Here is a 22,361-nt window from a genome sequence, read left to right on the forward strand (position 1 = left end):
TATGCCAGTGGAGAGCTATTAGAGCACACCGCACAGGGAAGCCGAGGCTGCCCCTGGATCCCTGCAAGTGTTCCAGGCCAGGCTGGATGGGACTTGCAGCATCCAACCAGGGATGAGAGTGGAAGGTGCCCCTGCCCACGGAAGGCAGGGTGGCCTTTAAAGGTCCCCTTCAAACCAAATCGCTCTCTCATTGCCCTCCGAAAGAACTCCCAAAGAGACACAGCAATCAAAGCAGAGGGACTGCACTCCCAGCTTTTCTTACCTGCAGGCACACACAGCACAGCACGTTGGACATAAAAGCCACAGGGTTAGTCCTGCCAGAGGCGTCCGGCACACCCACGGCGACCAAAGGGAAACAGGGAGCCTGGGAACACGGAGTAAAAGACACCTTAATGAGGACTACACTGAGCACTAGCCAGGTCATTCCCACAGACAGCTTCACCGTCCAGTCACACAAAAAGCACTTACCTACCGGGGCCTCAGGTAGGATGGCTCCTGACGCTGACACCTCCGTTTGCCCCGGGGGGTCAAGAAGAACATCCCTGGGAAGAAGTCACCCCCAACAGCAAAAAGGGAAAATTAGTGAAGCACGGGGTCCTCTTCTGACTAGACTGCCACCAGCATTCCATAGCAAATGCCACGACTATTCTGTTACAGACGAGAAAACCCTGTTCTCCCAAACAAGCAGCGAGGAGATTTATGGGCACGCCTGAAAATTTCCTGTGAGGAACTTTTTGTAACTAAGGAGCAGGTGCTATCTTGAGTTGAAGGCATCCATTTGACAGACACTTAGTACAGCAAACTCTTCAGCAGAGCAATTAATTGCTGCCTATTTGAACAGCAGGGGAGAGAAAATGACAGTCGAAGGGAAGACAAGAAAAGCAGAACTGCAATCAGCTGACTTTTCTTCCATCTCTCCCGAGAAAGCCTAGTTTGTCTGTTCTAATAATTCTATGCCCTTTTCTACAGGAAACTTAGACCAAGGCTGAAAAAACAACTAGAAAACACGGAGAGAAGCTTTTTAGAATTTCACGTGATTTTCCCAAACCGATCCCAGAAAAGCAGAACTCGGTAGAATGTACTCACCTCGAGGCCTTTGGTCTTTTTTTCCATAAGCTTCGTCACCTGATTGAAAAAGCAGAGTAGACTCGGTATTTAGGCTCACACCAGGAAAACTTCCCCTTCGTTTCCTAAAAGAAACTACATTAATCTGCACAGCTGCAGGCGCGTCTCCAGCTGTTAAAGCCTTTCAGCTTTTCAAAGGGTGAGAATGCCCTGCGAAGGAAGGCTGAAAAATGCTCGGAGCCTGCACAGATCAAAGAGCCCCTCGATTTTGTCTGTGTTCCAGTCCCTGGCTAAAGAAAGGGCAGAAGAAGCGCAGTTGTTGCTTGCCTTTTCCCTCAGAGGTTTTGCCAGGCGCCGGGCCAGCCCGGGCGCTCCGGGGGAAGGCCGGCAGTGCCCAAACCCCGCCGCTTTCCCGGGGGCGTCGCTTGCGAGAGCGCCCCCGAGCGCCGGGCCCCGCCTCACAGTCGCCGCCTGGCGGACACGGCCGGGAGCGGCACTGCAGCCGCGCGCGGCACTGCAGCCGCCCCCCCCCCCCCCCCCCCCCCCCACCTTGGCGAGACCCGCGGCGCCTTTCGCGCGTACGGGCCTTTGTTCCCTAAAACCTGCCCTTGCCTAGGAAAAGCTGAGCAGTTCACAGAGTTGCTGTTTCCAGCCCAGCTTCCCAAAGGATTTCTCTCTCCCGGCAGCACACACAGGGTCCCCGAGGCAGCGCACACCCTCCCCGCGGGGGGGTGTGGTGCGTGTGCAATGCCAGGGCACATCCGAACCCGGCCCTGCGGCGGCACGCAGGTGCAAGTTTCTCCGCAGAGGCGAGAAACTTGCCTGTCGCTTCCCCTGCCTGCAGTCGCCGATGGCCGCGGGAGAGGCAGAAGAGCGGCCGGGCCCAGCTTACCCCGGGGAGGATCTCCGTCGGATCTGGCGCCGTGGGTCGCTTCCTGGGGGGGGGGGGGAAGGCGGCGGCGCAGCTCCGACAGCATCTCCAGGGCACGGCGGGAGCGGAGGGGAGCGGGGGGGGGGGGGGGGAGCGGGGGCGGGAGGGGAGCGGAGCGGAACGAGGCGGGCGGGCGGGCGGGCGGAGCGCCGCGCGCGCGGCGCCGAGAGGGGACTGCCCTCGCCGGTGCCTGCCGCCGCCCACGAACCTGCCGCCCGCGCCCGGCGCCGCCGAGCGCCCCGCCCCGTCCCCACAGCGGGAAGCGGCGCGGCGAGACGGCGCTGCGGGCGCGGGGCGGGGGTCCGGGTCGCGGCGGAGGTCAGGCAAAAGGATAGGCGCCTCTCTGAGGCGAGGGGAGGGGGGGTGTGGGGTGTGTGGGGTGTGTGTCTCTCGCCGCCATCTTTAGTGCGGTCGTTCCGGTCCTGGCGGCGCCATCTTTACTGTGGGCTTGGCGGACTTCCGGGCCGGGGTCGCCATCTTTAGTGTGGTCGTTCCGGTCCTGGCGGCGCCATCTTTACTGTGGGCTTGGCGGACTTCCGCGCCGGGGCCTTGGAGGACTTCCGGTCGCTCTCTACTTCCGGTGACCGAGTTTACCCAAATTAGCGTCCCTCCTGGCTAATTTCTGCGCTTTCACCCCAAAAAATCTTCATGTTATTCCCCCCACGCACACCCCGGGAGAGACGGGAGACCGCCAGTCCCGCCCTGCCGCCGGAACCGGCCCTTAACTCGAGCAGGGAGCGCTGCACCGGCACGAGAGCCACTGCGCATGCGTCGCCGGTCCCGCTCTTGGCTGCCCTTACTTACCACGTGATCGCCGGCGTCTTGCCAACGACTGCGCACGCGCCGGCGTCGCCACCTTGGCCGCCCGACCGCCCGGCTTCGCTTTCTTACTGCGGCTCCCCCTCCACTTTTTCGGCTCCCTGGGGTTCCCCCACCCACATTTTCGGGTCCCCTTCTCACATTTTTGGGGTGATGACCCCGCAATTTACGGTTCGGGGGGGGGGGGAAGGAGAGGAAACGGGGTGCCCAAGAAGGGGTTTCTTTTTTTTTTTTTTTTTTTTTTTCTCTTTTATTTCATTTTCATTTTATTTCCTTTTTAGTTTTTTTGCCCCTTTTTTTTTTAATTTTCTTTTGTTTTTTATATTTCCTTTTTTATTTCGTTTATTTTTTATTCTCTTTATTTTTCATCTTCTCTCCCAGTGCTCCCCAGTAACACCCAGTGCTCCCCAACAACCCTCAGTAACACCCAGTGCTCCCCAGTGCACCCCAGTAACACCCAGTGCTCCCCAACAACCCCCAGTAACACCCAGTGCTCCCCAGGAAACACCCAGTGCTCCCCAACAACCCCCAGTAACACCCAGTGCTCTTTTATTTCATTTTCATTTTATTTCCTTTTTAGTTTTTTTGCCCCTTTTTTTTTTTTAATTTTCTTTTGGTTTTTATATTTCCTTTTTTATTTCGTTTATTTTTTATTCTCTTTATTTTTCATCTTCTCTCCCAGTGCTCCCCAGTAACACCCAGTGCTCCCCAACAACCCTCAGTAACACCCAGTGCTCCCCAGTGCACCCCAGTAACACCCCGTGCTCCCCAACAACCCCCAGTAACACCCAGTGCTCCCCAACAACCCCCAGTAACACCCAGTGCTCCCCAAAAATCGACCCAAAACCGACCCAAATCACCCCAGAAGCTGACCCAAAACTGACCCCAAAACCTGACCCAAAAGTGACCCAAATCACCCCAAACAATGACCCAAAACTGACCCCAAAAACTGACCCAAATCATCCAAAAAACTGACCCCAAACTCTGCATTTATTTGGCATCATTTCCTCTCAAAAACAACATCTCCAATTTAGCCATCATTTTAAAATCATCCCAGGAATCAAAAGGGACTGGAAAACACACAGAAATCATTCCTACACCCACCAAATCTTTAGGAATTGGAACCCGATTCCCTCATCTCCCTCCTGGTTTTTCTTGGCTGGAAAATCTGATGATCCCCGCTGGCTATTTTTAGGCTGCTTTTCTTCCACAGCTCCTTTCCTCCCGGCTGAAACCTCCTGGCACATTCAGGGCTTCTCTGGAGGGAAGCCCCTCTGAAGTATTTCCTCTCGTGGCAATTCTGTGGGACGAAGAAGTAAAAAAAGCACGTCAAGAGCTCCTTCTACCCCCTTCCTTCGCAAACACCCTCCCAGTTTGTCCTTGGCAGCTCCATCCCCCCGGCACCCGCACCCGACGCTTCGGCTCCGCTGGGAAAGGGACAGCAAGTGCACAAGCAAGTTCAGTGCTGGGCAGGGGCTCCCTGGGGAACGGCACTTCAGTGCTTTAGTCCGTGGCCTTTCCTGCTGCCCTCCCTCCTGGAGGCAGAGGATGACCCGGCCCTTGTTTCTCCCACGCTCGCAGACCCAGGTCCTGCTCCTTTGGCCCCACTTTTCTTAGCAGACCCGGCCTCATTTCCCAGGGTCCCCAGGAAACTTCTGCACTTGACCCATTGCTAAGTGCAGAGCACAGGGCAAGGGAAGGACAAATTTCTCGGCACCCACCCCCTGGAATTTTCCTTCTCCGCAGCACGCTCCCGTTCCCGCTGTCTCTGGAGGTGCCCGCACGAGTCCTCCTTCTCCCAGCACCTCAGAGAATGTCCTTTTCACCCAGGTCCTGCCTAGCGTCGTCCAACAAAACACACTGACAACATTTTTCAGGATGCCAGTGGAGAGATATTAGAGCACACTGCACAGGGAAGCTGAGCCTGCCCCCGGATCCCTGCAAGTGTTCCAGGCCAGGCTGGATGGGACTCGGAGCAACCGGGGATGAGAGGGGAAGGTGTCCCTGCCCACGGAAGGCAGGCTGGCCTTTGAAGGTCCCCTTCAAACCAAATCGCTCTGGGATTCCCCTCCAAAATCACTACCCAAGAGACACAGTAATCAAAGCAGAGGGACTGCACTCCCAGCTTTTCTGACCTGCAGGCACACGCAGCACAGCACGTTGGACATAAAAGCCACGCGGTTAGTCCTGCCAGAGGCGTCCGGCACAGTGTCCACGTCGACCGAAGGGAAAGAGGGAGCCTGGGAACACGGAGTAAAAGACACCTTAATGAGGACTACACTGAGCAATAGCCAGGTCATTCCCACAGACAGCTTCACCGTCCAGTCACACAAAAAGCACTCACCGAGGCCTCAGTTAGGATGGTTCCTGACGCTGACCGGGTGAACGCCTCCCTGCAAGCCCGCTCCGCTCCTGCCAGGCACCGGGGCTCCCCCAGAGGGGCTTTGCCAAGCATCCAAGAGAAAATCAAAATTACAGCCTGGGCAAAGGCGCTTCCCACAGGACCGCTCCTGGCCAAGGCCACCGGTCCGTGCAAGTCAGACCACTGACCACCCGGGGCTGGGGATTTTCGGGGGCACGCTTCCAGCTTTTATTCTCCAGAGACTCCAGTTCTTCCTGGCACCCCTTGCTTCAGTCTTCCCCTGCTGGAAGAGGTCACTTTAGTCTTTCGAGGGGCCAGATTGCCAAAGCCCGGCCGGTCCATTCCCACGAGGAAAGAAAGGTAGCTTGGTCTTGGACAGGATGCTGAAGGGGGAGACACAAAATAAAAGTTTAATTTCAAACAACTGCCGAGAAGAGAAAGCAATTCAAACAGAAGGCAGACGAGACTCGTGCAAATCTGAATACATTTGACTTCAAAGGAGAATTATTTCCCTCTGCACCTAAGAGAATGTCATTTTCACCCGGGTCCTGCTTACCATCGTCCAGCAAAACACGCTGACAACATTTTTCCTGATGCCAGTGGAGAGATATTAGAACACACTGCACACGGAAGCTGAGCCTGCCCCATCCCTGCAAGTGTTCCAGGCCAGGCTGGATGGGACTGGGAGCATCCAACCGGGGATGATAGGGGAAGGTGTCCCTGCCCACGGAAGACAGGCTGGCCTTTGAAGGTCCCCTTCAAACCAAATCGCTCTGGGATTCCCCTCCAAAATCACTACCAAAAAGACACAGTAATCAAAGCAGAGGGACTGCACTCCCAGCTTTTCTGACCTGCAGGCACACGCAGCACAGCACGTTGGACATAAAAGCCACGGGGTTAGTCCTGCCAGAGGCGTCCGGCACAGTGTCCACGGCGACCGAAGGGAAAGAGGGAGCCTGGGAACACGGAGTAAAAGACACCTTAATGAGGACTACACTGAGCAATAGCCAGGTCATTCCCACAGACAGCTTCACCGTCCAGTCACACAAAAAGCACTCACCGAGGCCTCAGTTAGGATGGTTCCTGACGCTGACCGGGTGAACGCCTCCCTGCAAGCCCGCTCCGCTCCTGCCAGGCACCGGGGCTCCCCCAGAGGGGCTTTGCCAAGCATCCAAGAGAAAATCAAAATTACAGCCTGGGCAAAGGCGCTTCCCACAGGACCGCTCCTGGCCAAGGCCACCGGTCCGTGCAAGTCAGACCACTGACCACCCGGGGCTGGGGATTTTCGGGGGCACGCTTCCAGCTTTTATTCTCCAGAGACTCCAGTTCTTCCTGGCACCCCTTGCTTCAGTCTTCCCCTGCTGGAAGAGGTCACTTTAGTCTTTCGAGGGGCCAGATTGCCAAAGCCCGGCCGGTCCATTCCCACGAGGAAAGAAAGGTAGCTTGGTCTTGGACAGGATGCTGAAGGGGGAGACACAAAATAAAAGTTTAATTTCAAATAACTGCCGAGAAGAGAAAGCAATTCAAACAGAAGGCAGACGAGACTCGTGCAAATCTGAATACATTTGACTTCAAAGGAGAATTATTTCCCTCTGCACCTCAGAGAAGGCAATTTTCCCCCGGGTCCCGCTTACCATCGTCGCACAAATGTTGTAGACGACAGGATAAAGACACTTTTAGACCACAGAATTGATCAATAACTTATCCAACTTTATTGCTGCGTGCTCTGTGCTTATAAAGGTTACAAATTAGCTTCATACATATTACAAAAGTTAAGCTCATCATTGGCTCCTAATTACCTAAGTTATATTTGCGCAAATGCTGTTTCTTTAACCTTCTTATGGTTACTTGTTTGCTATTTGCTCTGTTTTCTCATCTGCTATACGCTATTCTTCTGTCACGTACCCAGTTTCTCAAACACAGTGACCTTCTGATAGTTTTCTCTTACCGTGGGACCAGAGCTATAGCATCTCTCTCGTGTCCTCTTTCTATTAACCATGTTTCAGCAATACTTTCCACACTTCCTCCGTTTTCTTTAGACAGTGTTAAAAATACATCATTCACTGCTGACAACATTTTTCGTGATGCCAGTGGAGAGCTATTAGAGCACACCGCACAGGGAAGCCGAGGCTGCCCCTGGATCCCTGCAAGTGTTCCAGGCCAGGCTGGATGGGACTTGCAGCATCCAACCAGGGATGAGAGTGGAAGGTGCCCCTGCCCACGGAAGGCAGGGTGGCCTTTAAAGGTCCCCTTCAAACCAAATCGCTCTCTCATTGCCCTCCGAAAGAACTCCCAAAGAGACACAGCAACCAAAGCAGAGGGACTGCACTCCCAGCTTTTCTTACCTGCAGGCACACAGCACGTTGGACATAAAAGCCACAGGGTTAGTCCTGCCAGAGGCGTCCGGCACAGTGTCCACGGCGACCGAAGGGAAAGAGGGAGCCTGGGAACACGGAGTAAAAGACACCTTAATGAGGACTATACTGAGCAATAGCCAGGTCATTCCCACAGACAGCTTCACCGTCCAGTCACACAAAAAGCACTTACCTACCGGGGCCTCAGGTAGGATGGCTCCTGACGCTGACCGGGTGAACGCCTCCCTGCAAGCCCGCTCCGCTCCTGCCAGGCACCGGGGCTCCCCCAGAGGGGCTTTGCCAAGCATCCAAGAGAAAATCAAAATTACAGCCTGGGCAAAGGCGCTTCCCACAGGACCGCTCCTGGCCAAGGCCACCGGTCCGTGCAAGTCAGACCACTGACCACCCGGGGCTGGGGATTTTCGGGGGCACGCTTCCAGCTTTTATTCTCCAGAGACTCCAGTTCTTCCTGGCACCCCTTGCTTCAGTCTTCCCCTGCTGGAAGAGGTCACTTTAGTCTTTCGAGGGGCCAGATTGCCAAAGCCCGGCCGGTCCATTCCCACGAGGAAAGAAAGGTAGCTTGGTCTTGGACAGGATGCTGAAGGGGGAGACACAAAATAAAAGTTTAATTTCAAACAACTGCCGAGAAGAGAAAGCAATTCAAACAGAAGGCAGACGAGACTCGTGCAAATCTGAATACATTTGACTTCAAAGGAGAATTATTTCCCTCTGCACCTCAGAGAAGGCAATTTTCCCCCGGGTCCCGCTTACCATCGTCGCACAAATGTTGTAGACGACAGGATAAAGACACTTTTAGACCACAGAATTGATCAATAACTTATCCAACTTTATTGCTGCGTGCTCTGTGCTTATAAAGGTTACAAATTAGCTTCATACATATTACAAAAGTTAAGCTCATCATTGGCTCCTAATTACCTAAGTTATATTTGCGCAAATGCTGTTTCTTTAACCTTCTTATGGTTACTTGTTTGCTATTTGCTCTGTTTTCTCATCTGCTATACGCTATTCTTCTGTCACGTACCCAGTTTCTCAAACACAGTGACCTTCTGATAGTTTTCTCTTACCGTGGGACCAGAGCTATAGCATCTCTCTCGTGTCCTCTTTCTATTAACCATGTTTCAGCAATACTTTCCACACTTCCTCCGTTTTCTTTAGACAGTGTTAAAAATACATCATTCACTGCTGACAACATTTTTCGTGATGCCAGTGGAGAGCTATTAGAGCACACCGCACAGGGAAGCCGAGGCTGCCCCTGGATCCCTGCAAGTGTTCCAGGCCAGGCTGGATGGGACTTGCAGCATCCAACCAGGGATGAGAGTGGAAGGTGCCCCTGCCCACGGAAGGCAGGGTGGCCTTTAAAGGTCCCCTTCAAACCAAATCGCTCTCTCATTGCCCTCCGAAAGAACTCCCAAAGAGACACAGCAACCAAAGCAGAGGGACTGCACTCCCAGCTTTTCTTACCTGCAGGCACACAGCACGTTGGACATAAAAGCCACAGGGTTAGTCCTGCCAGAGGTGTCCGGCACAGTGTCCACGGCGACCGAAGGGAAAGAGGGAGCCTGGGAACACGGAGTAAAAGACACCTTAATGAGGACTACACTGAGCACTAGCCAGGTCATTCCCACAGACAGCTTCACCGTCCAGTCACACAAAAAGCACTTACCTACCGGGGCCTCAGGTAGGATGGCTCCTGACGCTGACACCTCCGTTTGCCCCGGGGGGTCAAGAAGAACATCCCTGGGAAGAAGTCACCCCCAACAGCAAAAAGGGAAAATTAGTGAAGCACGGGGTCCTCTTCTGACTAGACTGCCACCAGCATTCCATAGCAAATGCCACGACTATTCTGTTACAGACGAGAAAACCCTGTTCTCCCAAACAAGCAGCGAGGAGATTTATGGGCACGCCTGAAAATTTCCTGTGAGGAACTTTTTGTAACTAAGGAGCAGGTGCTATCTTGAGTTGAAGGCATCCATTTGACAGACACTTAGTACAGCAAACTCTTCAGCAGAGCAATTAATTGCTGCCTATTTGAACAGCAGGGGAGAGAAAATGACAGTCGAAGGGAAGACAAGAAAAGCAGAACTGCAATCAGCTGACTTTTCTTCCATCTCTCCCGAGAAAGCCTAGTTTGTCTGTTCTAATAATTCTATGCCCTTTTCTACAGGAAACTTAGACCAAGGCTGAAAAAACAACTAGAAAACACGGAGAGAAGCTTTTTAGAATTTCACGTGATTTTCCCAAACCGATCCCAGAAAAGCAGAACTCGGTAGAATGTACTCACCTCGAGGCCTTTGGTCTTTTTTTCCATAAGCTTCGTCACCTGATTGAAAAAGCAGAGTAGACTCGGTATTTAGGCTCACACCAGGAAAACTTCCCCTTCGTTTCCTAAAAGAAACTACATTAATCTGCACAGCTGCAGGCGCGTCTCCAGCTGTTAAAGCCTTTCAGCTTTTCAAAGGGTGAGAATGCCCTGCGAAGGAAGGCTGAAAAATGCTCGGAGCCTGCACAGATCAAAGAGCCCCTCGATTTTGTCTGTGTTCCAGTCCCTGGCTAAAGAAAGGGCAGAAGAAGCGCAGTTGTTGCTTGCCTTTTCCCTCAGAGGTTTTGCCAGGCGCCGGGCCAGCCCGGGCACTGCGGGGGAAGGCCGGCAGTGCCCAAACCCCGCCGCTTTCCCGGGGGCGTCGCTTGCGAGAGCGCCCCCGAGCGCCGGGCCCCGCCTCACAGTCGCCGCCTGGCGGACACGGCCGGGAGCGGCACTGCAGCCGCGCGCGGCACTGCAGCCGCCCCCCCCCCCCCCCCCCCCCCCACCTTGGCGAGACCCGCGGCGCCTTTCGCGCGTACGGGCCTTTGTTCCCTAAAACCTGCCCTTGCCTAGGAAAAGCTGAGCAGTTCACAGAGTTGCTGTTTCCAGCCCAGCTTCCCAAAGGATTTCTCTCTCCCGGCAGCACACACAGGGTCCCCGAGGCAGCGCACACCCTCCCCGCGGGGGGGTGTGGTGCGTGTGCAATGCCAGGGCACATCCGAACCCGGCCCTGCGGCGGCACGCAGGTGCAAGTTTCTCCGCAGAGGCGAGAAACTTGCCTGTCGCTTCCCCTGCCTGCAGTCGCCGATGGCCGCGGGAGAGGCAGAAGAGCGGCCGGGCCCAGCTTACCCCGGGGAGGATCTCCGTCGGATCTGGCGCCGTGGGTCGCTTCCTGGGGGGGGGGGGAAGGCGGCGGCGCAGCTCCGACAGCATCTCCAGGGCACGGCGGGAGCGGAGGGGAGCGGGGGGGGGGGGGGGGAGCGGGGGCGGGAGGGGAGCGGAGCGGAACGAGGCGGGCGGGCGGGCGGGCGGAGCGCCGCGCGCGCGGCGCCGAGAGGGGACTGCCCTCGCCGGTGCCTGCCGCCGCCCACGAACCTGCCGCCCGCGCCCGGCGCCGCCGAGCGCCCCGCCCCGTCCCCACAGCGGGAAGCGGCGCGGCGAGACGGCGCTGCGGGCGCGGGGCGGGGGTCCGGGTCGCGGCGGAGGTCAGGCAAAAGGATAGGCGCCTCTCTGAGGCGAGGGGAGGGGGGGTGTGGGGTGTGTGGGGTGTGTGTCTCTCGCCGCCATCTTTAGTGCGGTCGTTCCGGTCCTGGCGGCGCCATCTTTACTGTGGGCTTGGCGGACTTCCGGGCCGGGGTCGCCATCTTTAGTGTGGTCGTTCCGGTCCTGGCGGCGCCATCTTTACTGTGGGCTTGGCGGACTTCCGCGCCGGGGCCTTGGAGGACTTCCGGTCGCTCTCTACTTCCGGTGACCGAGTTTACCCAAATTAGCGTCCCTCCTGGCTAATTTCTGCGCTTTCACCCCAAAAAATCTTCATGTTATTCCCCCCACGCACACCCCGGGAGAGACGGGAGACCGCCAGTCCCGCCCTGCCGCCGGAACCGGCCCTTAACTCGAGCAGGGAGCGCTGCACCGGCACGAGAGCCACTGCGCATGCGTCGCCGGTCCCGCTCTTGGCTGCCCTTACTTACCACGTGATCGCCGGCGTCTTGCCAACGACTGCGCACGCGCCGGCGTCGCCACCTTGGCCGCCCGACCGCCCGGCTTCGCTTTCTTACTGCGGCTCCCCCTCCACTTTTTCGGCTCCCTGGGGTTCCCCCACCCACATTTTCGGGTCCCCTTCTCACATTTTTGGGGTGATGACCCCGCAATTTACGGTTCGGGGGGGGGGGGAAGGAGAGGAAACGGGGTGCCCAAGAAGGGGTTTCTTTTTTTTTTTTTTTTTTTTTTTCTCTTTTATTTCATTTTCATTTTATTTCCTTTTTAGTTTTTTTGCCCCTTTTTTTTTTAATTTTCTTTTGTTTTTTATATTTCCTTTTTTATTTCGTTTATTTTTTATTCTCTTTATTTTTCATCTTCTCTCCCAGTGCTCCCCAGTAACACCCAGTGCTCCCCAACAACCCTCAGTAACACCCAGTGCTCCCCAGTGCACCCCAGTAACACCCAGTGCTCCCCAACAACCCCCAGTAACACCCAGTGCTCCCCAGGAAACACCCAGTGCTCCCCAACAACCCCCAGTAACACCCAGTGCTCTTTTATTTCATTTTCATTTTATTTCCTTTTTAGTTTTTTTGCCCCTTTTTTTTTTTTAATTTTCTTTTGGTTTTTATATTTCCTTTTTTATTTCGTTTATTTTTTATTCTCTTTATTTTTCATCTTCTCTCCCAGTGCTCCCCAGTAACACCCAGTGCTCCCCAACAACCCTCAGTAACACCCAGTGCTCCCCAGTGCACCCCAGTAACACCCCGTGCTCCCCAACAACCCCCAGTAACACCCAGTGCTCCCCAACAACCCCCAGTAACACCCAGTGCTCCCCAAAAATCGACCCAAAACCGACCCAAATCACCCCAGAAGCTGACCCAAAACTGACCCCAAAACCTGACCCAAAAGTGACCCAAATCACCCCAAACAATGACCCAAAACTGACCCCAAAAACTGACCCAAATCATCCAAAAAACTGACCCCAAACTCTGCATTTATTTGGCATCATTTCCTCTCAAAAACAACATCTCCAATTTAGCCATCATTTTAAAATCATCCCAGGAATCAAAAGGGACTGGAAAACACACAGAAATCATTCCTACACCCACCAAATCTTTAGGAATTGGAACCCGATTCCCTCATCTCCCTCCTGGTTTTTCTTGGCTGGAAAATCTGATGATCCCCGCTGGCTATTTTTAGGCTGCTTTTCTTCCACAGCTCCTTTCCTCCCGGCTGAAACCTCCTGGCACATTCAGGGCTTCTCTGGAGGGAAGCCCCTCTGAAGTATTTCCTCTCGTGGCAATTCTGTGGGACGAAGAAGTAAAAAAAGCACGTCAAGAGCTCCTTCTACCCCCTTCCTTCGCAAACACCCTCCCAGTTTGTCCTTGGCAGCTCCATCCCCCCGGCACCCGCACCCGACGCTTCGGCTCCGCTGGGAAAGGGACAGCAAGTGCACAAGCAAGTTCAGTGCTGGGCAGGGGCTCCCTGGGGAACGGCACTTCAGTGCTTTAGTCCGTGGCCTTTCCTGCTGCCCTCCCTCCTGGAGGCAGAGGATGACCCGGCCCTTGTTTCTCCCACGCTCGCAGACCCAGGTCCTGCTCCTTTGGCCCCACTTTTCTTAGCAGACCCGGCCTCATTTCCCAGGGTCCCCAGGAAACTTCTGCACTTGACCCATTGCTAAGTGCAGAGCACAGGGCAAGGGAAGGACAAATTTCTCGGCACCCACCCCCTGGAATTTTCCTTCTCCGCAGCACGCTCCCGTTCCCGCTGTCTCTGGAGGTGCCCGCACGAGTCCTCCTTCTCCCAGCACCTCAGAGAATGTCCTTTTCACCCAGGTCCTGCCTAGCGTCGTCCAACAAAACACACTGACAACATTTTTCAGGATGCCAGTGGAGAGATATTAGAGCACACTGCACAGGGAAGCTGAGCCTGCCCCCGGATCCCTGCAAGTGTTCCAGGCCAGGCTGGATGGGACTCGGAGCAACCGGGGATGAGAGGGGAAGGTGTCCCTGCCCACGGAAGGCAGGCTGGCCTTTGAAGGTCCCCTTCAAACCAAATCGCTCTGGGATTCCCCTCCAAAATCACTACCCAAGAGACACAGTAATCAAAGCAGAGGGACTGCACTCCCAGCTTTTCTGACCTGCAGGCACACGCAGCACAGCACGTTGGACATAAAAGCCACGCGGTTAGTCCTGCCAGAGGCGTCCGGCACAGTGTCCACGTCGACCGAAGGGAAAGAGGGAGCCTGGGAACACGGAGTAAAAGACACCTTAATGAGGACTACACTGAGCAATAGCCAGGTCATTCCCACAGACAGCTTCACCGTCCAGTCACACAAAAAGCACTCACCGAGGCCTCAGTTAGGATGGTTCCTGACGCTGACCGGGTGAACGCCTCCCTGCAAGCCCGCTCCGCTCCTGCCAGGCACCGGGGCTCCCCCAGAGGGGCTTTGCCAAGCATCCAAGAGAAAATCAAAATTACAGCCTGGGCAAAGGCGCTTCCCACAGGACCGCTCCTGGCCAAGGCCACCGGTCCGTGCAAGTCAGACCACTGACCACCCGGGGCTGGGGATTTTCGGGGGCACGCTTCCAGCTTTTATTCTCCAGAGACTCCAGTTCTTCCTGGCACCCCTTGCTTCAGTCTTCCCCTGCTGGAAGAGGTCACTTTAGTCTTTCGAGGGGCCAGATTGCCAAAGCCCGGCCGGTCCATTCCCACGAGGAAAGAAAGGTAGCTTGGTCTTGGACAGGATGCTGAAGGGGGAGACACAAAATAAAAGTTTAATTTCAAACAACTGCCGAGAAGAGAAAGCAATTCAAACAGAAGGCAGACGAGACTCGTGCAAATCTGAATACATTTGACTTCAAAGGAGAATTATTTCCCTCTGCACCTAAGAGAATGTCATTTTCACCCGGGTCCTGCTTACCATCGTCCAGCAAAACACGCTGACAACATTTTTCCTGATGCCAGTGGAGAGATATTAGAACACACTGCACACGGAAGCTGAGCCTGCCCCATCCCTGCAAGTGTTCCAGGCCAGGCTGGATGGGACTGGGAGCATCCAACCGGGGATGATAGGGGAAGGTGTCCCTGCCCACGGAAGACAGGCTGGCCTTTGAAGGTCCCCTTCAAACCAAATCGCTCTGGGATTCCCCTCCAAAATCACTACCAAAAAGACACAGTAATCAAAGCAGAGGGACTGCACTCCCAGCTTTTCTGACCTGCAGGCACACGCAGCACAGCACGTTGGACATAAAAGCCACGGGGTTAGTCCTGCCAGAGGCGTCCGGCACACCCACGGCGACCGAAGGGAAAGAGGGAGCCTGGGAACACGGAGTAAAAGACACCTTAATGAGGACTACACTGAGCAATAGCCAGGTCATTCCCACAGACAGCTTCACCGTCCAGTCACACAAAAAGCACTCACCGAGGCCTCAGTTAGGATGGTTCCTGACGCTGACCGGGTGAACGCCTCCCTGCAAGCCCGCTCCGCTCCTGCCAGGCACCGGGGCTCCCCCAGAGGGGCTTTGCCAAGCATCCAAGAGAAAATCAAAATTACAGCCTGGGCAAAGGCGCTTCCCACAGGACCGCTCCTGGCCAAGGCCACCGGTCCGTGCAAGTCAGACCACTGACCACCCGGGGCTGGGGATTTTCGGGGGCACGCTTCCAGCTTTTATTCTCCAGAGACTCCAGTTCTTCCTGGCACCCCTTGCTTCAGTCTTCCCCTGCTGGAAGAGGTCACTTTAGTCTTTCGAGGGGCCAGATTGCCAAAGCCCGGCCGGTCCATTCCCACGAGGAAAGAAAGGTAGCTTGGTCTTGGACAGGATGCTGAAGGGGGAGACACAAAATAAAAGTTTAATTTCAAATAACTGCCGAGAAGAGAAAGCAATTCAAACAGAAGGCAGACGAGACTCGTGCAAATCTGAATACATTTGACTTCAAAGGAGAATTATTTCCCTCTGCACCTCAGAGAAGGCAATTTTCCCCCGGGTCCCGCTTACCATCGTCGCACAAATGTTGTAGACGACAGGATAAAGACACTTTTAGACCACAGAATTGATCAATAACTTATCCAACTTTATTGCTGCGTGCTCTGTGCTTATAAAGGTTACAAATTAGCTTCATACATATTACAAAAGTTAAGCTCATCATTGGCTCCTAATTACCTAAGTTATATTTGCGCAAATGCTGTTTCTTTAACCTTCTTATGGTTACTTGTTTGCTATTTGCTCTGTTTTCTCATCTGCTATACGCTATTCTTCTGTCACGTACCCAGTTTCTCAAACACAGTGACCTTCTGATAGTTTTCTCTTACCGTGGGACCAGAGCTATAGCATCTCTCTCGTGTCCTCTTTCTATTAACCATGTTTCAGCAATACTTTCCACACTTCCTCCGTTTTCTTTAGACAGTGTTAAAAATACATCATTCACTGCTGACAACATTTTTCGTGATGCCAGTGGAGAGCTATTAGAGCACACCGCACAGGGAAGCCGAGGCTGCCCCTGGATCCCTGCAAGTGTTCCAGGCCAGGCTGGATGGGACTTGCAGCATCCAACCAGGGATGAGAGTGGAAGGTGCCCCTGCCCACGGAAGGCAGGGTGGCCTTTAAAGGTCCCCTTCAAACCAAATCGCTCTCTCATTGCCCTCCGAAAGAACTCCCAAAGAGACACAGCAACCAAAGCAGAGGGACTGCACTCCCAGCTTTTCTTACCTGCAGGCACACAGCACGTTGGACATAAAAGCCACAGGGTTAGTCCTGCCAGAGGCGTCCGGCACAGTGTCCACGGCGACCGAAGGGAAAGAGGGAGCCTGGGAACACGGAGTAAAAGACACCTTAATGAGGACTATACTGAGCAATAGCCAGGTCATTCCCACAGACAGCTTCACCGTCCAGTCACACAAAAAGCACTTACCTACCGGGGCCTCAGGTAGGATGGCTCCTGACGCTGACCGGGTGAACGCCTCCCTGCAAGCCCGCTCCGCTCCTGCCAGGCACCGGGGCTCCCCCAGAGGGGCTTTGCCAAGCATCCAAGAGAAAATCAAAATTACAGCCTGGGCAAAGGCGCTTCCCACAGGACCGCTCCTGGCCAAGGCCACCGGTCCGTGCAAGTCAGACCACTGACCACCCGGGGCTGGGGATTTTCGGGGGCACGCTTCCAGCTTTTATTCTCCAGAGACTCCAGTTCTTCCTGGCACCCCTTGCTTCAGTCTTCCCCTGCTGGAAGAGGTCACTTTAGTCTTTCGAGGGGCCAGATTGCCAAAGCCCGGCCGGTCCATTCCCACGAGGAAAGAAAGGTAGCTTGGTCTTGGACAGGATGCTGAAGGGGGAGACACAAAATAAAAGTTTAATTTCAAACAACTGCCGAGAAGAGAAAGCAATTCAAACAGAAGGCAGACGAGACTCGTGCAAATCTGAATACATTTGACTTCAAAGGAGAATTATTTCCCTCTGCACCTCAGAGAAGGCAATTTTCCCCCGGGTCCCGCTTACCATCGTCGCACAAATGTTGTAGACGACAGGATAAAGACACTTTTAGACCACAGAATTGATCAATAACTTATCCAACTTTATTGCTGCGTGCTCTGTGCTTATAAAGGTTACAAATTAGCTTCATACATATTACAAAAGTTAAGCTCATCATTGGCTCCTAATTACCTAAGTTATATTTGCGCAAATGCTGTTTCTTTAACCTTCTTATGGTTACTTGTTTGCTATTTGCTCTGTTTTCTCATCTGCTATACGCTATTCTTCTGTCACGTACCCAGTTTCTCAAACACAGTGACCTTCTGATAGTTTTCTCTTACCGTGGGACCAGAGCTATAGCATCTCTCTCGTGTCCTCTTTCTATTAACCATGTTTCAGCAATACTTTCCACACTTCCTCCGTTTTCTTTAGACAGTGTTAAAAATACATCATTCACTGCTGACAACATTTTTCGTGATGCCAGTGGAGAGCTATTAGAGCACACCGCACAGGGAAGCCGAGGCTGCCCCTGGATCCCTGCAAGTGTTCCAGGCCAGGCTGGATGGGACTTGCAGCATCCAACCAGGGATGAGAGTGGAAGGTGCCCCTGCCCACGGAAGGCAGGGTGGCCTTTAAAGGTCCCCTTCAAACCAAATCGCTCTCTCATTGCCCTCCGAAAGAACTCCCAAAGAGACACAGCAACCAAAGCAGAGGGACTGCACTCCCAGCTTTTCTTACCTGCAGGCACACAGCACGTTGGACATAAAAGCCACAGGGTTAGTCCTGCCAGAGGTGTCCGGCACAGTGTCCACGGCGACCGAAGGGAAAGAGGGAGCCTGGGAACACGGAGTAAAAGACACCTTAATGAGGACTACACTGAGCACTAGCCAGGTCATTCCCACAGACAGCTTCACCGTCCAGTCACACAAAAAGCACTTACCTACCGGGGCCTCAGGTAGGATGGCTCCTGACGCTGACACCTCCGTTTGCCCCGGGGGGTCAAGAAGAACATCCCTGGGAAGAAGTCACCCCCAACAGCAAAAAGGGAAAATTAGTGAAGCACGGGGTCCTCTTCTGACTAGACTGCCACCAGCATTCCATAGCAAATGCCACGACTATTCTGTTACAGACGAGAAAACCCTGTTCTCCCAAACAAGCAGCGAGGAGATTTATGGGCACGCCTGAAAATTTCCTGTGAGGAACTTTTTGTAACTAAGGAGCAGGTGCTATCTTGAGTTGAAGGCATCCATTTGACAGACACTTAGTACAGCAAACTCTTCAGCAGAGCAATTAATTGCTGCCTATTTGAACAGCAGGGGAGAGAAAATGACAGTCGAAGGGAAGACAAGAAAAGCAGAACTGCAATCAGCTGACTTTTCTTCCATCTCTCCCGAGAAAGCCTAGTTTGTCTGTTCTAATAATTCTATGCCCTTTTCTACAGGAAACTTAGACCAAGGCTGAAAAAACAACTAGAAAACACGGAGAGAAGCTTTTTAGAATTTCACGTGATTTTCCCAAACCGATCCCAGAAAAGCAGAACTCGGTAGAATGTACTCACCTCGAGGCCTTTGGTCTTTTTTTCCATAAGCTTCGTCACCTGATTGAAAAAGCAGAGTAGACTCGGTATTTAGGCTCACACCAGGAAAACTTCCCCTTCGTTTCCTAAAAGAAACTACATTAATCTGCACAGCTGCAGGCGCGTCTCCAGCTGTTAAAGCCTTTCAGCTTTTCAAAGGGTGAGAATGCCCTGCGAAGGAAGGCTGAAAAATGCTCGGAGCCTGCACAGATCAAAGAGCCCCTCGATTTTGTCTGTGTTCCAGTCCCTGGCTAAAGAAAGGGCAGAAGAAGCGCAGTTGTTGCTTGCCTTTTCCCTCAGAGGTTTTGCCAGGCGCCGGGCCAGCCCGGGCGCTCCGGGGGAAGGCCGGCAGTGCCCAAACCCCGCCGCTTTCCCGGGGGCGTCGCTTGCGAGAGCGCCCCCGAGCGCCGGGCCCCGCCTCACAGTCGCCGCCTGGCGGACACGGCCGGGAGCGGCACTGCAGCCGCGCGCGGCACTGCAGCCGCCCCCCCCCCCCCCCCCCCCCCCACCTTGGCGAGACCCGCGGCGCCTTTCGCGCGTACGGGCCTTTGTTCCCTAAAACCTGCCCTTGCCTAGGAAAAGCTGAGCAGTTCACAGAGTTGCTGTTTCCAGCCCAGCTTCCCAAAGGATTTCTCTCTCCCGGCAGCACACACAGGGTCCCCGAGGCAGCGCACAACCCTCCCCGCGGGGGGGGTGTGGTGCGTGTGCAATGCCAGGGCACATCCGAACCGGCCCTGCGGCGGCACGCAGGTGCAAGTTTCTCCGCAGAGGCGAGAAACTTGCCTGTCGCTTCCCCTGCCTGCAGTCGCCGATGCCGCGGGAGAGGCAGAAGAGCGGCCGGGCCCAGCTTACCCCGGGGAGGATCTCCGTCGGATCTGGCGCCGTGGGTCGCTTCCTGGGGGGGGGGGGAAGGCGGCGGCGCAGCTCCGACAGCATCTCCAGGGCACGGCGGGAGCGGAGGGGAGCGGGGGGGGGGGGGGGGAGCGGGGGCGGGAGGGGGAGCGGAGCGGAACGAGGCGGGCGGGCGGGGCGGGCGGAGCGCCGCGCGCGCGGCGCCGAGAGGGGACTGCCCTCGCCGGTGCCTGCCGCCGCCCACGAACCTGCCGCCCGCGGCCCGGCGCCGCCGAGCGCCCCGCCCCGTCCCCCACAGCGGGAAGCGGCGCGGCGAGACGGCGCTGCGGGCGCGGGGCGGGGGTCCGGGTCGCGGGCGGAGGTCAGGCAAAAGGATAGGCGCCTCTCTGAGGCGAGGGGAGGGGGGGTGTGGGGGTGTGTGGGGTGTGTGTCTCTCGCCGCCATCTTTAGTGCGGTCGTTCCGGTCCTGGCGGCACCATCTTTACTGTGGGCTTGGCGGACTTCGGGCCGGGTCGCCATCTTTAGTGTGGTCGTTCGGTCCTGGCGGCGCCATCTTTACTGTGGGCTTGGCGGACTTCCGCGCCGGGGCCTTGGAGGACTTCCGGTCGCTCTCTACTTCCGGTGACCGAGTTTACCCAAATTAGCGTCCCTCCTGGCTAATTTCTGCGCTTTCACCCCAAAAAATCTTCATGTTATTCCCCCCCACGCACACCCCGGGAGAGACGGGAGACCGCCAGTCCCGCCCTGCCGCCGGAACCGGCCCTTAACTCGAGCAGGGAGCGCTGCACCGGCACGAGAGCCACTGCGCATTGCGTCGCCGGTCCCGCTCTTGGCTGCCCCTTACTTACCACGTGATCGCCGGCGTCTTGCCAACGACTGCGCACGCGCGGCGTCGCCACCTTGGCCGCCCGACCGCCCGGCTTCGCTTTCTTACTGCGGCTCCCCCCTCCACTTTTTTCGGCTCCCTGGGGTTCCCCCACCCACATTTTCGGGTCCCCTTCTCACATTTTTGGGGTGATGACCCCGCAATTTACGGTTCGGGGGGGGGGGGAAGGAGAGGAAACGGGGTGCCCAAGAAGGGGTTTCTTTTTTTTTTTTTTTTTTTTTTTTCTCTTTTATTTCATTTTCATTTTATTTCCTTTTTAGTTTTTTTGCCCCTTTTTTTTTAATTTTCTTTTGTTTTTTTATATTTCCTTTTTTATTTCGTTTATTTTTTATTCTCTTTATTTTTCATCTTCTCTCCCAGTGCTCCCCAGTAACACCCAGTGCTCCCCAACAACCCTCAGTAACACCCAGTGCTCCCCAGTGCACCCCAGTAACACCCAGTGCTCCCCAACAACCCCCAGTAACACCCAGTGCTCCCCAGGAAACACCCAGTGCCTCCCCAACAACCCCCAGTAACACCCAGTGCTCTTTTATTTCATTTTCATTTTATTTCCTTTTTAGTTTTTTTGCCCCTTTTTTTTTTTTAATTTTCTTTTGGTTTTTATATTTCCTTTTTTTATTTCGTTTATTTTTTATTCTCTTTATTTTTCATCTTCTCTCCCAGTGCTCCCCAGTAACACCCAGTGCTCCCCAACAACCCTCAGTAACACCCAGTGCTCCCCAGTGCACCCCAGTAACACCCCGTGCTCCCCAACAACATCCCCAACAACCCCCAGTAACACCCAGTGCTCCCCAAAAATCGACCCAAAACCGACCCAAATCACCCCAGAAGCTGACCCAAAACTGACCCCAAAACCTGACCCAAAAGTGACCCAAATCACCCCAAACAATGACCCAAAACTGACCCCAAAAACTGACCCAAATCATCCAAAAAACTGACCCCAAACTCTGCATTTATTTGGCATCATTTCCTCTCAAAAACAACATCTCCAATTTAGCCATCATTTTAAAATCATCCCAGGAATCAAAAGGGACTGGAAAACACACAGAAATCATTCCTACACCCACCAAATCTTTAGGAATTGGAACCCGATTCCCTCATCTCCCTCCTGGTTTTTCTTGGCTGGAAAATCTGATGATCCCCGCTGGCTATTTTTAGGCTGCTTTTCTTCCACAGCTCCTTTCCTCCCGGCTGAAACCTCCTGGCACATTCAGGGCTTCTCTGGAGGGAAGCCCCTCTGAAGTATTTCCTCTCGTGGCAATTCTGTGGGACGAAGAAGTAAAAAAAGCACGTCAAGAGCTCCTTCTACCCCCTTCCTTCGCAAACACCCTCCCAGTTTGTCCTTGGCAGCTCCATCCCCCCGGCACCCGCACCCGACGCTTCGGCTCCGCTGGGAAAGGGACAGCAAGTGCACAAGCAAGTTCAGTGCTGGGCAGGGGCTCCCTGGGGAACGGCACTTCAGTGCTTTAGTCCGTGGCCTTTCCTGCTGCCCTCCCTCCTGGAGGCAGAGGATGACCCGGCCCTTGTTTCTCCCACGCTCGCAGACCCAGGTCCTGCTCCTTTGGCCCCACTTTTCTTAGCAGACCCGGCCTCATTTCCCAGGGTCCCCAGGAAACTTCTGCACTTGACCCATTGCTAAGTGCAGAGCACAGGGCAAGGGAAGGACAAATTTCTCGGCACCCACCCCCTGGAATTTTCCTTCTCCGCAGCACGCTCCCGTTCCCGCTGTCTCTGGAGGTGCCCGCACGAGTCCTCCTTCTCCCAGCACCTCAGAGAATGTCCTTTTCACCCAGGTCCTGCCTAGCGTCGTCCAACAAAACACACTGACAACATTTTTCAGGATGCCAGTGGAGAGATATTAGAGCACACTGCACAGGGAAGCTGAGCCTGCCCCCGGATCCCTGCAAGTGTTCCAGGCCAGGCTGGATGGGACTCGGAGCAACCGGGGATGAGAGGGGAAGGTGTCCCTGCCCACGGAAGGCAGGCTGGCCTTTGAAGGTCCCCTTCAAACCAAATCGCTCTGGGATTCA

The 22,361-nt window shown here is 54.7% G+C and overlaps 5 long non-coding RNA genes across 7 annotated transcripts; all 5 read right to left on the reverse strand.

Annotated features, from left to right (window-relative positions):
- Nucleotides 1-195: 195 nt before the first annotated feature.
- LOC135408749 (uncharacterized) lies at nt 196-1,931 on the reverse strand. 2 transcript variants are annotated; one of them, XR_010427812.1, is made up of 4 exons: nt 1,678-1,931; nt 1,087-1,125; nt 473-542; nt 196-364 (listed from the first exon to the last, which is right to left on the reverse strand). It is a non-coding gene; the product is annotated as an uncharacterized LOC135408749 (long non-coding RNA). The 2 variants fall into 2 exon arrangements; XR_010427813.1 differs by having other exon boundaries at nt 469-542.
- Nucleotides 1,932-3,787: 1,856 nt separating this feature from the next.
- Nucleotides 3,788-4,944, reverse strand: LOC135408748 (uncharacterized). Its single transcript, XR_010427811.1, has 2 exons — nt 4,537-4,944; nt 3,788-4,115 (listed from the first exon to the last, which is right to left on the reverse strand). It is a non-coding gene; the product is annotated as an uncharacterized LOC135408748 (long non-coding RNA).
- A 2,835-nt stretch (nt 4,945-7,779) lies between these two features.
- Nucleotides 7,780-9,651, reverse strand: LOC135408747 (uncharacterized). Its single transcript, XR_010427810.1, has 3 exons — nt 9,220-9,651; nt 9,014-9,111; nt 7,780-8,129 (listed from the first exon to the last, which is right to left on the reverse strand). It is a non-coding gene; the product is annotated as an uncharacterized LOC135408747 (long non-coding RNA).
- A 2,881-nt stretch (nt 9,652-12,532) lies between these two features.
- LOC135408750 (uncharacterized) lies at nt 12,533-18,215 on the reverse strand. The gene is made up of 6 exons (XR_010427814.1): nt 17,998-18,215; nt 14,980-15,024; nt 14,479-14,875; nt 13,905-14,305; nt 13,696-13,800; nt 12,533-12,860 (listed from the first exon to the last, which is right to left on the reverse strand). It is a non-coding gene; the product is annotated as an uncharacterized LOC135408750 (long non-coding RNA).
- A 2,640-nt stretch (nt 18,216-20,855) lies between these two features.
- LOC135408752 (uncharacterized) lies at nt 20,856-22,337 on the reverse strand. 2 transcript variants are annotated; one of them, XR_010427816.1, is made up of 3 exons: nt 22,016-22,337; nt 21,089-21,594; nt 20,856-20,996 (listed from the first exon to the last, which is right to left on the reverse strand). It is a non-coding gene; the product is annotated as an uncharacterized LOC135408752 (long non-coding RNA). The 2 variants fall into 2 exon arrangements; XR_010427815.1 differs by having other exon boundaries at nt 20,856-21,016; nt 22,016-22,336.
- Between the last annotated feature and the right edge of the window lie 24 nt (nt 22,338-22,361).

This window comes from Pseudopipra pipra, unplaced genomic scaffold, assembly GCF_036250125.1.
Source record: "Pseudopipra pipra isolate bDixPip1 unplaced genomic scaffold, bDixPip1.hap1 HAP1_SCAFFOLD_603, whole genome shotgun sequence".
NCBI lineage: Eukaryota > Metazoa > Chordata > Aves > Passeriformes > Pipridae > Pseudopipra > Pseudopipra pipra.